Below are 20,236 nucleotides of genomic sequence, written 5' to 3'. Positions count from 1 at the left end.
TTTCATGTGAACCTAAGAAAAGGTATTTTAATATACTAAATAAACACATACTTAAATTATATAAGTAATCATGCTGTAGTATTTATTTTCTTTTGCTCAACTTTTAAAATAAATATATACATTTAATCTGCAATAATATTGAACATAATATTGGGTTTCTTTTTTTAATTATATTTTACTTTTCTCTAGTCTTTAACATAAGGTGGCTCAACAACTAAAGTGCTGTTTAATGGTTAAGTATGGGGAAATGTTAGTTTGTACATATTAGGAACGCACAATAAGAAAAAATTGAGGCGATTTACATAACAAGGATTACAACATTTGCAATACACCTGTCAATAAATTTCAGATTGCAGAGATGATGAACATGTAAAAAATGAGCACACATGAAACAATAACTTTATCACGTTTCATTACATCTCTGAATACATTTATATGTTTGGCCCTTGTTTTGAGGTGGAATTATTTAAGAAAAGGATCATCATCTTTGGGATGTCGAGAGAAGCAGTCACTGACAGGACCGCATCTCACATGATGAGTTCCTGGACATGGCTTCTGACTGGGAACAGAAACTGGACTAACCTACAGCTACAATTTAGAAATAGTGGCCACTGGATCTTTCCAGAGGGTCTACTCTGCAATCTCACAGGCAAGCCAGTCCCAATGATTGCATTAGGTAATCAAATGTATCAACAGAAGAGTGCAGCAGTTTATTGCCATGCCACAGTCACTCATGGAAAGACAAGGGTGACAGTGCTTTGCCCGCTTGCCTCCTGTGCTGGGTGCTATTGACTGCATCTATGTTGCACTTCAGGCACCTCACTGCACAGCACCCCTATTCGGCAACAGTCAATCAATCAATCAATAGTTTATTCGGTCCAAATTTGGACCATTTGAAAAGTAAAAAGTAATATATATAAAAAGGACATTGACAATTAATACAGGAAAAAAGTTCATAAAATTACATAAAAGGTTTCAAAAATAGTTAAGACAAGACTCACAAAATAGTCTCTGGATCCTACCCTATGCAAGACGCTAAATGCTAAAATGATACTGATCAGTTGTTAAAAGCATAAAAAGCATTTTAAAACGGGTTTATACAATAAAAATAAGACCTAAAAACTACATACAATAGCTCCTGTTAGCAAAAGTTAAAAAATCAACCAGTGGAAAATGATGCCCTAAGTTAATCAGTTCTATTGAATGAGTTGATCAAGTAGATTGCATACTTCTAGACTGTACTTCAACCGGTGGATTAAGATCTGTAGTGATCCTACTGCGGATTTTCCATGCTGCTGCCAGTCACTTCTGCCACTCCATTGAAATGCACATAGTCTGTGACGATGCCACAGACTGATTCACGGATGTCTATGCTGCCTTTCCTTTTCACCAGTCACCTCTTGCATGTCTCTTGATTGCTGGGGATTTTGGTGACCTGGATTTTGCTGACCTGAAGTAACTACACCTCAAACTAGGCCTACATTTCCATCTGGGTTGTAATCAATAAGGACTACAACACAATACGCACACCTTACCCTGACACACGGTGCACGTAGGTAGGCATGATGTAGTACAATTTGAATAAAGGTCCCTTTTCAGAATTTTTCAATTATTTTTTTGCAAGTGATGCAGGCATGCTCTCTCTCCCTACTTCCTCACAGCCTATATACTTCCAAAAGCAGAATATCAGCAGAGGTACAATAGATGACACACATGCATGAGCCATTATTGAATGCACTTCTGAGGTCCTCAAGTCGTGATTCAGATGTCCTGACTCCTTGACCGTGAAGGGCTGCAAGGGGTGGGGTGGGGTGGGGCGGTAGAGGGATTTGCTGGTGCACTCCCCAGAGGTCTGTGCAAGACTGTTGTAGCCTGTTGTCTGTTGCACAACATTGCTGTATGATACAACTTGCATACTAATTTTAATGCTGATCTACAACCACATCCAAGGACCCATGATGGGTAGAGAAAAGAGGTCAAGGTATGCAGGTGCGAGATCAGCAAGCTACTTTATTTTTCTCTTGAGCTGCTAGTTTGGCTGCTTCAGTAATGTGGTTGGACAATATCTTATCAATGATGAATGGTGGATTACTAACACTGTCCATAAATACCATCCTAAAACAAGTCTAAGTTTTCTATAATCTCACCAACTAACATGCTACGCTCAAATCTGAAAAATAGTTGAATATGTATTTTTTTATACATTGTAGCACTTATCATTACCAACATGTAATCACAAATATACTACCTTCATGTTTTAGAACAAACATAATACAATTCCAACTTTACACAAATATTAGGTACATAAACCACAAACCACTCCTGCTTTGATTCTGTATGACATTGGGAGTTCTTTTAGTACATGCTGGATGGCTACCTTCCTTACTACCCTCCGCAGACACCTGGACTTGACCTACCACAACAACAGGAAATAGCATACAGGAAAAGGAAGGTGGCCATTTGATTTTCATTCTGGGTCATTCTCCTTTCCAAGTACCATCCTCCTCCATTCTACTGCTCTTTCGAGAATTCTTGCCTCCAACATGGCTGACGGACGTGGCAAGAAAACCCACACCCCTATTCTCTGAGAGAGAACTTAATATTCTCACAAGGGTGATCTTGACAAGTACTCTCAGATTTCTTGTGTGCAGAGACACAGTGAAGCAATGCAGCGTGCGCCCAAATCTGGAGAAACAGAGAAGTGTGCTGCAGTACAGTGGGTGTTCATACCAGGCAGGGAAGCTGTGATGCAAGTGCTGGGAGGATATTGGTCACTGGGTGTTGGACTTGGAGCTTTTTGCAAGGTCATCCCTAGACTTTTTTCTCCTATTTTTTCTGACCAGTTTTTGTTGGCTTTTGGACTCTGGGCACTTTACAACTGCTAACCAGTGCTAAAGTGCATATGCTCTCTGTATAAATTGTATTAGTGATTGGTTTATCCCAGATTGGCATATCTGATTTACTAGTAAGTCCCTAGTAAAGTGCACTATAGGTGCCCAGGGCCTGTAAATCAAATGCTACTAGTGAGCCTGCAGCACTGGCTGTGCCACCCAAATGGGTAGCCCTGTAAACATGGCACAGACCTGCCACTGCAGTGTCTGTGAGTGCAGTTTTAACTGCCAATTTGACCTGGCGAGTGCACACACTTACCAGGTCCAAACCTTCCCTTTTTATACATGTAAGGCACCCCTAAGGTGTGCCCTAGGTAGCCTCATGGGAGGGTGCTGTGTATGTTAAAGGTGGGACATGTACTGATGTGTTTTAAATGTCCTAACAGTGAAATACTGCCAAATTCGGTTTTCACTGCTGCAAGGCCTATCTCTCTCAATCGTTAACATAGGGGCTGCCTTTAAATATCTTTTAAGTGTAGTTTCCCTTTGGGAGAAGATAGGGATGTGGAGTTTGGGGGTCTCTGTACTCACAATTTAAAAATACATTTTTTGGTAAAGTTGGTTATTAGATTGTCAGTCTGAAAATGTCACTTTTAGAAAGTGGGCATTTTCTTACCTAAACCATTCAGTGACTCTGCCTGCTTGTGTATTCCCTGTCTGGGTCAGACTGATAATTGGGTCGTTCGTGAATATCCACTGGACAGTGACACCAAGGGAGTTGGGGTGTAGGCTGCATATCCTGATGGGCCATCTGGGCTAGAGTGGAGGGAAGAGTGGTCACTTACACCTGAATAGGCTGTGCCTGCCCTCACACAATGCAGTCTACAACCCCCTGGTGTGAGTATGGAGCCAGGCCTGGGCAAGGCAGGATCTTGTGAACAACAGAGACTTTCCTTTGAAGTGTGCCTACTTCAAAGACAGAAAGGGGTATAAAGTAGTGGACCCAAAACCTTAGATTTTCAGATTACTTCTGGAACCAAGAGGAATTTCAGCCAAGGAGAAGAGCTGAATAGGTGGAGGAGGTGTACTGCCCTTTTGCCTGTGAATGTGCTTTGCTGGGTTGGCCTGCAGTTGCTGCGTCTCCCTGAAAGAGGACAAAGACTGAATTTTGTGGTATATTCCTGTTTGCGAAGAAGCTCCAAGGGCTTGGACTGAACATGTCTCCTGTTTTGAAGTCTCTGGCCATCAAAGACCAGCATCTGGACTATCTGCTGACCTTCCTGCCCTGCCAAGTGGTGCCCTATCCAGTCCCTGGGCCATTGAAAGGCGAAGCTGGTAGAACAAGGATTGAACTCTACATACCGGACACCGTGCAGGGAAAATTTTGATTCAGCACCTGCAACACAGCTGTAAAAACTATGCCCCACCCGTCTCACAGCTGAAATCAAAGCATCACCTGCATCGCGGCTGGAGAAACGAAGATACATCTGCTTGCGGCTGCTGAAAATGACGCAAACCTCACATAGCGCAGTTTTCCATCACCATGCAGCCGGATTACTCGCACATTATCGCTGGGCATCAAATTTATCGTGAACCTGCGTGGATCCGAAGTGCCCCGTATAGAAATCGACGCACCGCTCGCTTGTAGGAGAGATAAACAATGCATCGCCTACCCGACCGGAGAAGAAACAACGCACGGCCTCACTTGCGAGTAAGGAATTGATGCATCGCTGACTCTTCAGAAACACGCCCGCCTGTGCAGTCTTATTTTAGACACAAACCAGGTTCTTTGTGTAACACCATGTTTACATTGTTTTCTATGGAATAAGAATATATTCATTTGAATATTCATAACTTTACTTGTGTATGTTGGATTTTTGTCATTTTGGTCTTGTTGGATTTAGATAAATATTGGCTATTGTTCTAAACTAGTGTGGTGTCCATTTTGTAGTGTTTTCACTCTATTACTGTGTGTGTTGGTACAAATACTTTACATATTGCCTTTAATATAAGCCTGTCTGCTTCTGCCAAGCAACCAAGGGGGTAAGAAGGGGTTATATACATTGTGTATCTGCATTGCCCTGAGTACAGTGAGGGTCCCTGCTTGGACAGAGTGCAAACTGACTGCCAACCAGAGACCCAATTTCTAACACTGGGCATGATGGGTTTTCCCAGCCACAAACATAGCACATCCACATGACTCCATGGTACCGGAGTGTCCTGAAAACTGCCTTTCGATTCTCCATGCTCATGGGCAGGAGTTTAAGCAGCAGACAGACTGTAAGTGAATATCAGCATTTGGAACTTAGGTAGACATACATTTTGAGAGTTATGTCTTGTCATATGTTCACTGTGAGCTTTGTTTTAACGATGCATGTTTTATTTCACATACATTCTTATGGTTAAGAATGTTTTGAAAATTCAACTTTACTATCATGAATGTTTAAAGTTTTCTTAGGACTTACTACTCATCTCATCCTGACATTATGGAAATGCTTTTGAGATGCCTAGAATGTCTGGCAACATAAAAGTTAAAACACAAATTATACATCAGAAATCTGTAATATTTCAATTTTGCCAATTTAACTTTATGTGATGCTGACAGTGTGTGCCTTTACCTATCTTTCTAGCCAATGTGTATTGGTTAGGTTCTACCTCCAAAGTTCACACAAGTATTGATTTGTAATCCGGTTAAAAAACTAGCTCCTTTCAGATAATCAATGTGTGGAACTTGATATGAACCTACATTTCCAGTAGGTTAAAACAGATTTTTAACATACATTTACTATTACCATTCCTTTCACCTCATTTATATGGGTGATTCCACAGCAGGTATATTGTGAATTTTCTGTTAGAGGTGTATAATTAGAAACATTTGAGTTGGAAAGCACAGGCTAGTGAGACCGTGAGGTCAGCTGATGAACCTGGTTCAGTGTAGTTGTTGTTTCCAAAGTATGCAGGAGAGAGCTGACAGGAAAGAGTAATATACATAGGGGGGTGAATCATTGTAAATGAAACAAGAAAATGTTAGGTATATTGTTTCACTATTCATTTTGAGAGGCACAAAACTTAACATTCTGCAAGTTAAAAAAGGGGCCTAAGATATGTCACAATGCTACCCATACATTGCAAAATGTCCGAGCCATTTTGATTGACAATACTATAGGGCGTTGAAGTGAGTTTCTTTTCACAACTTTCTACACCAGTAGCGCATAGCCATGAAGAACACTCAGAATGGTGTGCCAAAACTAGGGCTCTTAAAGGGAAGTTCCTATCCCTAGAAATCAGCTCGCAGAGCGGGGATGTTGGGCGAGTCACTAAGGAATCTGCAACTAGAATATGTCTCAAACAGATATATTGTTACCGAAGTTAACTTGTTCATCTGATAGAGACTTCTAGTTGCAGATTCCTTACCTTAGAATAGATACTCGAGCAACACCATCCCTGGTGGTGGGCTTTGAACTAAGATCATACCAAAAAGTCCTGCATGACTGAACGGCCGAAGTAGCTGTCTCTGCGGACCTGACTATCCAGGCAGTAATGTTATGTGGGATCGTAGCCTGTATATCCTGGACTCGCTTTGCGGGAGAAAAAGCCCGAAATTGCATTGTGTCCAGAACAGCTCCAATGAAAGAGAGCGTTTGAAAGGGAGTCCGGTATGATTTCGGCATGTTTATAATGAACCCCAGCGAATGCAGGAGGTTCATCGTAGTCTTTAGTTGGGAGACAACAGCCAAGGGTGAGTTTGCCTTCAACAGCCAGTCGTCGAGGAAGGGGAAGATTGAAACCCCTAACCTGTGCAGATGAGCTGCAACCACTACCATCACTTTTGTGAACACCCAAGGGGCACTAGTAAGTCCGAAGGGGAGTACGGTGAACTGAAAGTGCTTGTGACCTACTACGAATCACAAGTAACGTCTGTGGGCCAGCAGGATGGGAATGTGGAAATAGGCATCCTGCGAGTCCAACGCTACTATCTAGTCTCCAGGGTCCAGGGCAGACAGAGTTAGCATTTTGAACTTCTCCTTCTTGAGGAAGAGATTGAGGGACTGGAGATCTAGGATAGGGTGAAGGCCCTTGTCCTTTTTGGGCACCAGAAAGTAGTGGGAATAACAACCACAACCTACTTCTGGAACAGGGACCCTCTCTATGGCACCCTTGGCCAAGAGAGCCTTGACTTCTTCACGGAGAAGCGCTAAATGATCCTCTGAAAGGTGATCAAATGATGGTGGCATGGTCGGAGGGGAAGTCTCAAAGGGGAGGGAGTAGCCCCTTTCGGACAATTTGCAACACCCACCTCTCCGGGGTGATTGATTGCCAGTGGGGCAGGTCATGGCGAATCCTGCCGCCAACTGGTCTAGGATGTTCCAACAAACTAGGAAGGCTTGGAGACAGTAGAGGGGTTGGGGTGGACCTCTGGCACCCTGAAACATGAGCACGTAGGATCCCGCGGCTGCTCAGAGGCTGTAAAGCATGCGCGGGTCGGCGGCCAGGTGGAAATGAACGCAGCTGGGTGTTTCTTCTGTAGCCACGAAAGGGGCGAAAAGCAGACCATGGGGGCGAGCAGCAGCTACCAGGCCAAGGGACCGAGCCATAGCCCGGGAGTCCTTAAAGCGCTCGAAAGCGTAATCCTCTTTGTCTTCAAAGAGACGGGTGCCATTAAAGGGCATGTCCATCAAAGACTGCTGGACATCCCCTCAAAAGCCAGACGTCCTCAACCAGGCGTGGTGCCTCAAGGCCACTCTTGATGTAACCGATCTAAGTGAGTCAGTCGTATCCAGACCACAACAAATCATGAACTTTGTTGCATCTCTCCCGTCAGTAACAGCTTTCAAGAGAACACCACAGGCCTCCTCCGGGACTCGAGGCAGCACCTGCGTGACCATATCCCAGAGAGTAGTGGAGTATCGGCCCAAAAGACATGTGGTGTTCACGGACCGCAGCGTTATCCTGGCGGAAGAAAACATTTTCTTCCCAAGGTTATCTATTCTTTTTGATTCCCTATCTGGGGTTGCAGAAGGGAATGCCCCAGATGATGAAGAAGCCTGGATCCCAAGGCTCTCAGGCGTAGGATGTTCGGCCAGGAATTTTGAGTCGGTTGGTGCAGGCAGATGGCCGCGAGCACCCGTCCTATTCACAGGAGCCCCTGTGCTGAGTTTGAACCAGGTACCTAGTAGGACATCCATAAGGGCTTCATTAAAGGGAAGGAGGGTTTCTGAAATGGAAGCCCCAGGCTGAAGCCCCTCGGTCAGGAGGTTAGTCCTGACCTCCACAGAAGGAAGCTCAAGGTCTAAAATCTCTGCAGCTCTTCTTACCACCATGGAGTATGAAGCTCCCTTCTCCGTAGTCAGGAGAAGTATCTAGTCCGCTAGTGTCGCCCAAATCCTGAACCCAGTCCATGTCAGGGTCAAGCTGGTATTCTAAAGGGTCCAGCGACCCCTCTATACTATCCCTATATCCACACCCATAGAAAGAACGGTCTGGATCCGCCCTGAGCCCAGGAGAGCCCATGTAAAACAGAATCCGAGTTGAGCGACGCCGTTCTGGCTCTGCGTCATCAGGGATATATATAGGATCGACATTGTTTGTGGGCCCAACTGACGTTGGGAGCGTCGATGTCTGTCCCAACTCTGAGGAAGGTTGCACTGGCATGACCGGCGTCGGTACAGATCCATGAGCGGATCCGGAGGTGCCCTCTGGGATGAAGCCATTGACATGTAACCCGAGGGGACCCTCACCGACTCTCTGGCGCCCACAGGCTCTGAGGACGGGTAGGTCTGCCAAGAGATGAGGCGCAGGGCCTCTTTTTCAACTGGGCAGGGGTGGCTCCGGCTCTCGGAAAGTCGGGAAGGCTCGGAGGCGACCCAGATGCAGACTCCGGAGGCAGAGATTCAGAGAGTCAAAGGTCTTCCCGTGTTGCATCATCCGAGCTAAGGGGTGAAGTTGAAAAACGTTTGGCCTTCAACGACTTCTTTTTCTTTTGACCCGATCATCCCGATGACTTGGACGAAGAGGAAACATGATGACACTGCAAGTGGTCTTGTGACCTTCCTCTCAAACGACACCGGGAGTGATGCGGAGTCAGGTGCCGGGCCGCCATGAGCTTTAGGGACTGCACCCTCAAAGCCTTTGTGTTCATGGCCTGACACTCAGAGCACGACTTTGGGTCGTGGTCGTGTTCCAGACACCAAAAGCAGATGGGATGTAGATCCGTCACCAACATTATTGGGAGGATCTGCAGATTTGGATATGTAGACCCTAAAATGTAAAGAAATACTTGGATTTCATTGGCCAGCAAACCTTTTCTCCTACTGGCAGTTTAACTCTGTGGCTCAACAGAAGGATCAGCGGACATGAAGTAATCTGATTAGTTGTCTGCAACATGAGAGAAAATGTTGTGGCTATTATGATAGGACTTGATCCCCGAGTCCTGAAAAAATGGAATAGCACATGACCTGGCAGGCTGAGCACACCTTGACCCACTGGCCTATTTGTGGTACACCCAAAGAGACCCCTTCCTAAACAGAAAAATAAAACAAAATGTTGCAGAACCCATATATCTATGACTTGCATCCACAGATCGTAAAAAAAGAAAAAAAAGAAAATCACCCCCCCAAAAAAACAACGAACAAACGCCATATGCAGTGGGGGCTTACAGTGAAGGGGATAGTACAGCCCATATGGTACAGCACCACAGGATGGAAGTCTTAGGGTCTTTGCACCCTTTGGTTCACTGACTCTGAGGAATGTTGAGCCAGCTTCCTGCCTACTTAATTCCTCCTCTTATGCTCTTATGAATGTGGATAGGTGATAAGCTGGCACACCATTCCTCACAAATCAGTGAAACAAAGAAGTGTCAAGCCTTCAAATCCCACTCAGGCCCAAACAAATGAAAGTCTACCACATTGTAGAAAAGTAAGCTCCTGAAATAGGGACTAATTATATCTTAACCTACGAATAGAAGTGCTTATATTACTGATCTGGTGAGACGTATATAAAAAGTAGTTAAAATAGAGACCTTACCTAGTATTAGGGTAGTTTCACAAGGTACTGATGAAAAACCCTTGGTCACTTCAGGAAAAAACTAATGCTTTATTATCCCGCCTTTGGTTTTCATCTTATCACGCATAATACCCATTATTAAATAAAGTTATTAGCTCTAGCCGTAGGCAATTGTATCACAACCATTTCCCCAACCTCCAATCTATCATCATCTTCTCATTCCAATGGAACAAGGCCAAGGGAAAAAAACATCAGAGAGGCCTCATTGAGTGGCGCATTGGCTATTGCACCGCCCACTGAATGTAGAGCACAACTGGATGATGAAGGATGGCACCTTGGTGGGTAAGGGTCTGGGTATTCTGAAAATGAAAGTCCTAGGAGCCTAGTTACCTCTATCAAGGTGATCAATTGCTCATGGTTGTTGTACGAAAGTGTTTTAAAAAAAAAAAAGGGTCGTCACATTTTTGTGTTTATACATTACAGAAGGATGGACTTGCAATGGACCAAATAATCACTCTTATTCCCTCACTGATTTACATAACATAAGATCGTAATGTGTGGATCAGCTGCAAAAATACCATTAAAAACTGACAGGGAAGAGGTGATACATCATGATGCATCGAACCACCAACAGCACAGAATAGAAGCCCTGCCCTTGGACCACTAAAAGTTCAGGTAACAGCCAGTAGGCCCACCAATCAAGGAGCACAACAAGGCGGCAAATAAACCAAGAACAGGGAAGATGAGCTAGAAGCTGGATTTCACTATGCTGAGAACCCACCTGGAGTTAAACATTTCGGAGATTATTCTCGCCAGCTGAGGAAAAGGCATAGACAAGTCACAAGAGGGCAGGAACTGGGCCACGAAAAGAAACAGCTGCACCTTCTGCCACTGGAGGATGGAATGCGGGCCAAAAGCAAATGATCTCTTATCAGACTGGTAAGAAGGCCAGGAATAGGGAGCATCCTCTTGCTATGGGTTAACAACCTCCCAGGTCACCATCCACATGTGGCGGCGAGCAGGCCATAAGGACCATAAGAAGCCAACATACAAAAAGAACACTCCAAGACACCTCTAGCTAAGAAATGATATATGGAGTGAGGAGAGGTGGAAAACACGCAAAACGATTTAACAGTGAATGCTACATGTCTGTGAAGACAGACCAGTCATCAGAGCCCTCTGTCAACACAGTTGGAAACCTGTAAAATGTTTCAACTATGTTGAAGAACCTTGAAATACCCTCTGATAAAACATACCTTTAATCATATATTGACCAATGAGGCAGAAGCACAGGAACACTAAACTGCTGCACTAAAAGTCGGAGACCCACTCGGCCATTGCTGATGCCCCTGAGCATTGCAGCAAATTTGCAGCAAATGGAGTCAAGTCACCATGTGAGAGAAAACTACTGAATATAAATTTTGAGTTCCTCAGCTCCTCTATGCTACCTGTTGTCTCAGAGAAAGGCAAACGTGTGGGAATTCCAACCCAGAAACCCTGCATGCTGAAAAAACACAAGTCCCCATTAAATTTGGAGTGCTGGAATGAATGGCCTCTCACACTCTAGCAGGTACCTGGTAGTGGTGAAAAAACCTTTCCAACAGCATTTGGACCTCGACAAGAAAATCAAGGACAAAAAAAGACAGGGCAAAGGTTACCATCTGTTCAGTCCCTTTCACAGAGTGGTCAAAATCTAGAAAACAAATGAGAGATATTTATAAGAGACCATGGATAACACTGTACACCAATGTGAATTACACCACAGAGCTACCACTCTGTAGAGAAAAGGGAAATAAGCAAAAGCTCAAGATGATCCCAAAGCAGTCATTAAAATGTGAAAATAGTGTTGCAATACGATAACAATAGATCTTTAGTAGATCTTTCATTATTATCCTTGAAACCCTCTTTGATGAAAGACAGAGAATCACACAGTGATGCTGAGACAAATCCAAGTGTCGAGTAGGCTCTCATTATTCTAATGAGACTACTGGATTTGAGAGGCAGAGTCGCCAGTAGTGTGGGAGTCTAACCCACTACAGGTGACACCTGTCGGCCTAATCCGGGTTTTGCTCCGGCTAACTAGCAGTGCCTCATCTCCACCCAAGTGCAGGAATGATTGGGCAGCCGAGCGCATGACACAATTGACTCCTCAGGAAAATTGTGGTCACTCAGATCGCAACCATTTCTCTCATTTACATTAGTCTCACCTATACAACGACAGTCAGAGGCAGTATATGTTTCAATAAGGTTCTAATAAAGCGACTGCATCTTAGATAATAAAGCATGTACTGCAATAACCAGGACGATGAAGCATGCCAAGATTAACATTGTGATGAGTAGAGTAAAGCATAAAAATAATGCTACCATATTGTCACTAGAGTCATTAAAATAATTCCTACCTAGGCTGTATTAGAGCACAGCATGTTAAGCTCTAGTTCTGCCCTTCAGGTTCCCCTGGGAAGACATCATCCCTCAAACCTGAGGAAGAGGCCTGAAGTCTGCATAAGCAGCTGTAGTGAAGCGTTCACCAATCAGCACACAGTTGTGGTCATCTTGCTGGAATCTCCCTCTAACGTGTATGAGACTGAGAAGGGTTTTTATAATAAAACTGCTGATGTTCTGAGAATATGTCCCTACGTAAGGATGTGTATGTTTCTATGAATACCAGAGACAGAGCTTTACCACGTTTACCGGCAACCTATCTTTCTGCAGCATTGAGAAAACCACAGAGTGAAAGAAATGTCTTGTTTGAGAACGCAGTGATGGCTCAGGCAAGGAACAGCTAGAAAGCGGGAAATAAAACAAGACCACAAATGTGGCTACTGTTAAATAATAAACAAAGCTGAATAAAATATATCCAGGTTAAAGTGCACAGCGGCAGGCCTAGGGTGCTAAAATAACGTGCATGGAGCTATAACTAAAATGATTACACAACACAAGGGCACAGCAAGACTTAAACACGATCCTCAAGGTAAGTGTCAGATTCCATACTCGTTGGGCCACAAGTAATTCTCACTGAGCAATGAAAACCATGTCTGACAGAAGCCTGGTTTAGGGTGCCACTGCTGTAATCTCACCCTCAGACCATGGCAAATCCATGTATCCTCAGCAAAGGGCTCAGTCTTGGAGAAGGTTCATCAGAACACTCAAACCAGGGCTATGGTGTACACAACAGGAACTGAGAAACAGCTCCCTAAGTCCTTGGCCTCTAGGCCCTCCAAAAAACACAGACTGCCAAAACCTTGCAAGACTGCGGCAATGACAGAATTAAACACATTTTTGATTCAGGGAACAGACAAAGAATCTCCACTCAGTGTAGAAGGCCCTAGAGAGGGCAAGGGCAGCCCAGCTCATACAGCTCAACAGAAGACTGTGTGACCTATCTCGCACACCCCCTCCAACAAAGCATTCAGGCTTTACCATCCCACCACTGGCATCCCAGATAACCTAACCCGGGACAAAACAATTGCCTGCCCAAGAATAGGAGTGCTGGGGTAGGAGACTCAGCAGGAGACCGAGGAGGTAATCGGTGGGTCCTAATGTGTTTTTAAAAGCAATCAATCATACAAATTTCCACCTTACTCAATGTACAAGTGTTTTTTACCTATTAATCATCATTAGCTAAATAACTATGACGTTTTGTTATGTCTCATATTATGGCAATACTATATTTAAAGGTAAATCACAGTATTTTTTTATGAGAACGTAAGATTGTATTTTGAATGGAAATGTCCTCTCACGCAGCGTGAAAGTGAATTGTTTATTCTGTCATAGAACGTCTTTTTGAAAGTAAGCTAACGTGCAAGCAAAGGAGCAATATGGCATGCATACTGAATTCTGCAAGTCTTCTGGGCAATAAAGTAAACATGGAAATAAAGTTAAAATGACAAACTAATACTTATGTTGGTAAATAATATACAGTTGTCCCTCTAAAGCTGCTTTCGTTAAAAAGAATTATACATTGAACAATAAAGCACAGAGCGCAGATGAATCTGTGAAGGATAGCGCAAAATCGACATATTTCAAAAGTCTAGAGAAAATTCAAAGAAAGACCGTTTGACACTTGATTTAATTCGTCAGCTTGCAAAGAAAGCTTATGAAATGTTTCTGTCACACTTAGTAGCCAATTTCAAGCCAGTCATTTCGTCTCTTGATTCTTGGCCTCGTAGTTTACTGGAGAGGACATGAGAAGCCATGCTATAATTCCAAGAGACAGGGGTTATTCGTCACCGGCAGGGATCTGTCACTCCCATCTTTGACACCCGACGGCCTTGAGACCTCGGTGAGACGCATGGAGGCAGGCTAAATTTAATCTGCATGTCTGTTTACACACTAGTTTATCAATGACAGGCGAAGCTATCCATGCCAGCTCACTAGTGTCACTTAAAAGCTAGTAAACTGTTTTTTTGTAAATTTTATAATACCATGGGCACACACCCCTGTCCACTGGAATTAATTTTGCATGTTCTCCACACAGGAAAAACACGAGGGTTTTATTTGACAAATTAATTTTAGATGGCATCTTTTTTTAGAACATATCAAATCGTCAATATCTTCTAATTTAAATAGGTTAATTTAAGCGAGGATGTGAATGATATTTAAAAAAGTATTCCCAGTACTGATGCAGTGAACGGCATTGCTTGACTATTTATTTTTGAAGATGGCAGGCAACTCGAAACACCGTTTTTAGGGCAAATTAGATTAAATCAAGAAGTCAACATAGAGGCAACAAAGGTGTAAGAATAAAAGAAAACAGGCAGTAGAAAAACTACAGGTAAAAACCAAGACCGTCTATTGCTCATTTAAGGACAGAACTGGTCAAGTGTTTTTATTTTGACAAAAGCTGCAAAACTTCAGCCAGAAAAGGGGCCAGATGACCCAAATATTTTGTTGTCTACGTTAAACGGTTGTATAAAACCTTTACTATACTTAGCCAATCACCTTGTTCCTTTCACTCTATATGCAGCCTCACTTCACTACAATAATGTAGATATACAAGAGGCCATATTTAGGAGTGCTTTCCCATGCTGATGCCAACTAATGAAGATCCCCTCCACAGATTGGTGGTCAGCAGTACCAAAGTAGAGGTGGCTTGCAGACAAAAATCGATCTACAACATTGAATTCTATTTCAGGACCGGAGCTTCCGATTATGCTATCTCCTTCTTTACTGATCCAAATACAGCAGCCAATCAGATTAAAGAAAAACATTAACTACATTTCCCATGAGGCATAAGCCTGTTATCACATGGTCCAATCACCTCCCGTGCCCTCTGTCCATAAATGTGTTGACCCCCAACGTCACTTCCTCTTTCTTGGCTGCTCCGCAGCAGATAAGTGATGTTTTTCATTCTCTCATATATTTGTATGTGAATGTCAATTGTTTCATCTGTATTTTATAGTTGTGGGTAGCGATGCGATTTCGCTCGCTGTGACCCGTTTAGTTCAGCGCTTTCCGCGCTTTCCACGCTCACAGATTCCGGCTCCGTGCCGTCTACATTATAGCCCTGTGGAGCGGGAGCGGGAGCTTACTACACTACCGTGTAGTCCCCTTTTTATTTCTATGCTCGCGCTTCGCGCGCGTATTACGAGCCGATCCCATCACTTTCACTTTGATGGATTGGCTCGTTTGCAGATGCGCGGCGCGCCAGTAAGCCCGGCTCAAGTGATCCAATATTGATTTTCTTGCTCCCTGACGCCCAGTTTATTTAAAATCAAAGAACTTGGGTTGTAACAATTTATAAGGCTTCGCCTAGAGTGCTAATCACAAGCTGCTCCCTCCACACTTTAATTGGGCTTACTTTGCCTGTCAGGGGTTTGCACTCCCCCTCATTTGTTCTGCTTAACAAAGTTACCCCCACCTTCTGATGGCTCAGTGGAGTGAAAATGAAACAGGGTATTACCCTGAAGAGTTGGGCAATCAACTTGAAGTAAACTTGGTGGAAGCCCTTGATAATAGGGTCCAACAATCTGTAAATGACACCCTGGTAAGAGCTCTAGGACCCTTTTCAGGGCAACTCTTTGACTACGCCAAATCCCAGGGTTGGCTTAATGAACAACAGTCCTCTTCTAATGAGAGAAAATCAAAATGTAAATCCAAAACCAAGAATTTAGAAGGAAACGAAGAGACGGTTTCTGGTTTACATGCAGATGCATTTAATAAGTTGTTTAAGAAACATTCCACTGAACATAATTATAGTTCCTATAAGGATGTGGTATCCTCCCAGTCCTCTTCTGATTCGGACACCAACTCCTGTGATTCAGACGAACCGGAGCCTCCGATCCCCAATAAAAAACCCAGGAAAGAAGCATCTACCTCTAAAACTCTGGATTTCGATCCAACGGAAATCATACATCCTAGAGCCTCCGACTGGGTCCCATCAGCAGAAGTGGTGCAGTACATCTGTGACAATATCAGGAGGAGTTTTGACAAGGAAGTCCGTTCTCGCCTTAGAGTGGAATGTCCTAGACAAGATGTTGTGGAGAAGGTGACGGACACCCCTGACATCGACCCCACCATGGTCACCTTCATGAAAAAGTTTGGCAAAGACCCCAAGAAAGGTTTAGACAGGTCTTGGCGGATCTGCCAAGATAAATTACTTGATGTCACAGGCCACATGACTAAGATCCTAGACATGGCTTATCTTGCCAAAGAGTCGGGTGCCCCAGTGGACACTGATGTCCTGATTGGTAGCCCACAGAGGTCACTGTGCCTTTTGGGCAATGCAAATAGCGTGATTTCGTCAGAATGACGTAAATCAATCCTCATGAGAATTGATCCTAAATTAACAGACCTGGCAACTTCTGAAGTTGGCCCATCGGCTGATGGCCACTTGTTCGGTTCATCCTTCATAAAGGAGTTAGCAAAATTTTGTTCCACATTCGCATCTCTAGATAAAGCGCAAATGTCGCTTAAAAAAGTGTTCAAAAGAAACCTTTTTGCCAGGGCCAGACGTTTCGGAGTGCGTATGCCCGGCCGAGGATCCTTTCAAAGCTCTCAATATCACTACCATAGAGGAAGAGGAAATTGGTACTCAGACCAATCAGATACCACCTTCTACCCCACTCGCAATCGAGGGGGCCGCACCAGATTTAGAAGAGGACCCCGCAGGGGTCAACAGGGAGCGATTCAAGAATCCAGTTACTCAGGTGAGCATTATTCATTATTCTCAAGTACGTCTTGGGGGCAGAGTGGGTTTATTCCTAAAAAATTGGAAAAGGATTTCAGGAGATTCCTGGATTCTTCAAACGGTTTTAGGATTCCATCTAGCATTCCTAGAGACCCCTGTTCAACTCCCCCCTCCAACAAAAATGTATTTTTCCATAGCAGACCAGACTTTTATAGACACAGAGGTTCAAGCGTTGTTACACAAAGGAGCAGTGAGTTTTGCTACTCCCCATCCATCAGGCTTCCTCAGCCCCATCTTTGTCGTCGACAAAAAGGGCGGAGGTCATCGTCTAGTTTTGAATCTAAAGGAATTCAACTACTGGATATTATACAGACACTTCAAGATGGAAGGAATCCACTTGCTACGGGACATTCTTCTAGAGGGAGATTGGATGGTTCGTCTCGATCTGAAAGACGCTTATCTTTCGGTCCCCATCTTTCCCCCTCACAGGAGGTTCCTACAATTTTTATGGAAGGGACACTGTCTAGAATTCAATGCACTTCCTTTTGGCCTCTCATCAGCCCCTTGGTGCTTCACAAAATTGTTGAGGCCAGTGATGGAATGGCTGAGATCCAAGGGAGTCAGATTGATAATTTATCTGGATGACATTCTTCTGATGGCTCAGAGCCCTCAAACGCTCTTAATTCATCTGGAATGGACCATCAGTCTTCTGCAGGATTTGGGTTTCCTTATCAATGTGCAGAAGTCATTATTGAATCCCTCCCAGGTGATAGATTTCTTGGGATTCAAGATAGACTCCATCTGCTCTCTTCTGATTCTCCCATCTCAGAAAATTCGAAGTATCAAGAGAGAATTGAGAGCTGCTCTGTCCTCTCAGGTGATTTAATTGAGGAACATTGCCAGAATAGTGGGCCTTCTGGCCTCTTCGATTCAAGCAATCTTCCCAGCCTCATTACATTATCGAGCCCTACAGAGACTCAAGATCAAACATTTGCAACAGGGTCTGAGTTACTCAGAGTTGATTCCCCTGACCGACGAAGTAAAAACAGAAATTCGTTGGTGGCTCCAACACATGGAAGCTTGGAACGGCAGAGCGATTTTCGGTTCTCTCCCAGAAATAGTGATAGAATCCGATGCCAGCCGTTGGGGATGGGGAGCCCTATGCGGCTCAGTAGTAACTGGAGGTCGCTGGTCGACTTGGGAGCAGACTCTCCATATCAATTGTCTAGAGCTCCTAGCAGGCTCTTTTGCCATCAGGAGCCTTTCTTCCCAGAAGACGGACTGCTGAATATTGTTATGAATGGACAACATATCTGCAGTGAAGTACGTTAACAAATTAGGGGGCACGAAATCCAGAATACTAGCGGAGATTGCCAAAGAGTTCTGGCATTACTGCCTCAGTCATCGCCTGACTGTCATGGCAGAATATCTTCCGGGAGATCAGAATGCAATAGCAGACTGGAACTCCAGGTATCTGACAGATTCCAGCGACTGGAGACTAGATCCGATAATTTTCCTACAGATAACCAAGATCTGGGGCCCATGCGAAGTAGATCTTTTTGCCTCTCGGCTCAATACTCTAATGCTGAGGTTCTTCAGCTCGCGCCCGGACCCTCTGGCATTGGCGACGGATGCATTCCTTCAGGATTGGTCAAAGTTTCGGGGATATGCCTTTCCTCCTTTATTAATGATCCCCAGAGCTCTCTCTCAGATAAGGCCTTAGAAAGCAGAGATCATATTAGTGACTCCCTTTTGGAGAGCTCAGCCTTGGTTCCCGCTTGCTCCTCAGTTAGCTTGCGCCCTGCCTCTTTTCATTCCTCCACGTCCAGATCTTCATTTGAACCCGGAGAACCATCAACATCCAATGATCATTTCAGAGAAACTAACATTGATGGCTTGGAGGGTTTCAGGGTAAGATGGAAAACCCCAGGAATTTCGCAACAGGCTGCTAATTTCATCAGACAAGCCTGGGCTTCAGGCACCCATAAAAGTTCCACATCTGCATGGCGCAGATGGACTAGTTGGTGTGATGGACGGGATCTCAATCCCGTGGACTCAAGTGTTGAAACGATAATTAATTTTTTAGCTGAATTAGCAGGTTCAGGACTAGTTTATAGAACCATCAACCATCTTTTTTGTGGGATGTCAATATTATACTGAAGTTTTGAGATTCCTGGCCAGTTAATAGATTCCTGTCTCGTAAACAGATTTCAGCAAAATTAACAATGTTATTATGTCAGATATCTTGTAAGCGTGTATCAGATGTCAAGGCCTTGGACTTGGCTGGTAGGGTATATTCACCTGAAGGAGTTACATTTAATATTACCAAACGGACAAAGACCAATTGCAGGTCAGTAACATATTCAATGTTTTTAGATAATCCCAAACTTTGTGTTGTTCAATGTTTAAAAGAATATGAAGTGATTACAGAGCAACTTAGACAGGATGCTTCTGGTCAGTTGCTCATAACTTTGCAAAAACCTTTCAAACCAGTCACTTCAGCCACATTGCCTCGATGGGTTAAATGGTTAATGAATGAAGCTGGAATAGATATTAATCAATTTGGAGCTCACTCAGTGAGAGGTGCAATGGCATCCAAAACTTATGCATTAGGTTCTCGTCTTGAGGACATTATGAAGGCGGCTGATTGGTCGTCAGAATCCACGTTTCGAAAATTTTACCATAAACCTGTAGTAGATGTTGCTTCTGTAGTTATTAGTCAGCTTTAAACGAGCATACTCGGAGCCTCCGGCCCTGAAATAGAATAAAAAAATTCTAGCTTACGCGTCAAGAATTTTCAATTCTATTAAGGACACGGTGGCGAGGATTATCCCTCCCAAAGAAACAATACTTTTAGAGTATAGAATGTTTGTCATTATTTATTGACTGTATATATAAAAGTTTTTTCTTCCCACCCTGTGATATCTATGTGGCATTACAGTTTTTTCTTTTTCCAATAAATTACATGATATTACCTATTGATTATATTATTTTTCTTAGGTTCTGATCAGAAGAATACTTGAATCTGTTGGTAGAATCCTCTGGAGATATCGTTCTGCGGATCCGTTGTCCGGTTCATTTGAGGAATTTTGGTTCCAGTGGAGTTCAGATTGTATTATTCGTAGGAGTTTGAGAACTTTGACTCTTTGACTATGTAAGAAGTTTCGTTTCTGAAGTTCATTACTGTCGGATTTGGACAAAGAAAGAGGAAGTGACATTGGGGGTCAACACATTTATGGACAGAGGGCACGGGAGGTGATTGGACCATGTGATA

The sequence above is a fragment of the Pleurodeles waltl genome, chromosome 10 (assembly GCF_031143425.1).
Source record: "Pleurodeles waltl isolate 20211129_DDA chromosome 10, aPleWal1.hap1.20221129, whole genome shotgun sequence".
In the NCBI taxonomy this organism is placed as follows: domain Eukaryota; kingdom Metazoa; phylum Chordata; class Amphibia; order Caudata; family Salamandridae; genus Pleurodeles; species Pleurodeles waltl.
This window is presented reverse-complemented; position numbering follows the sequence as displayed.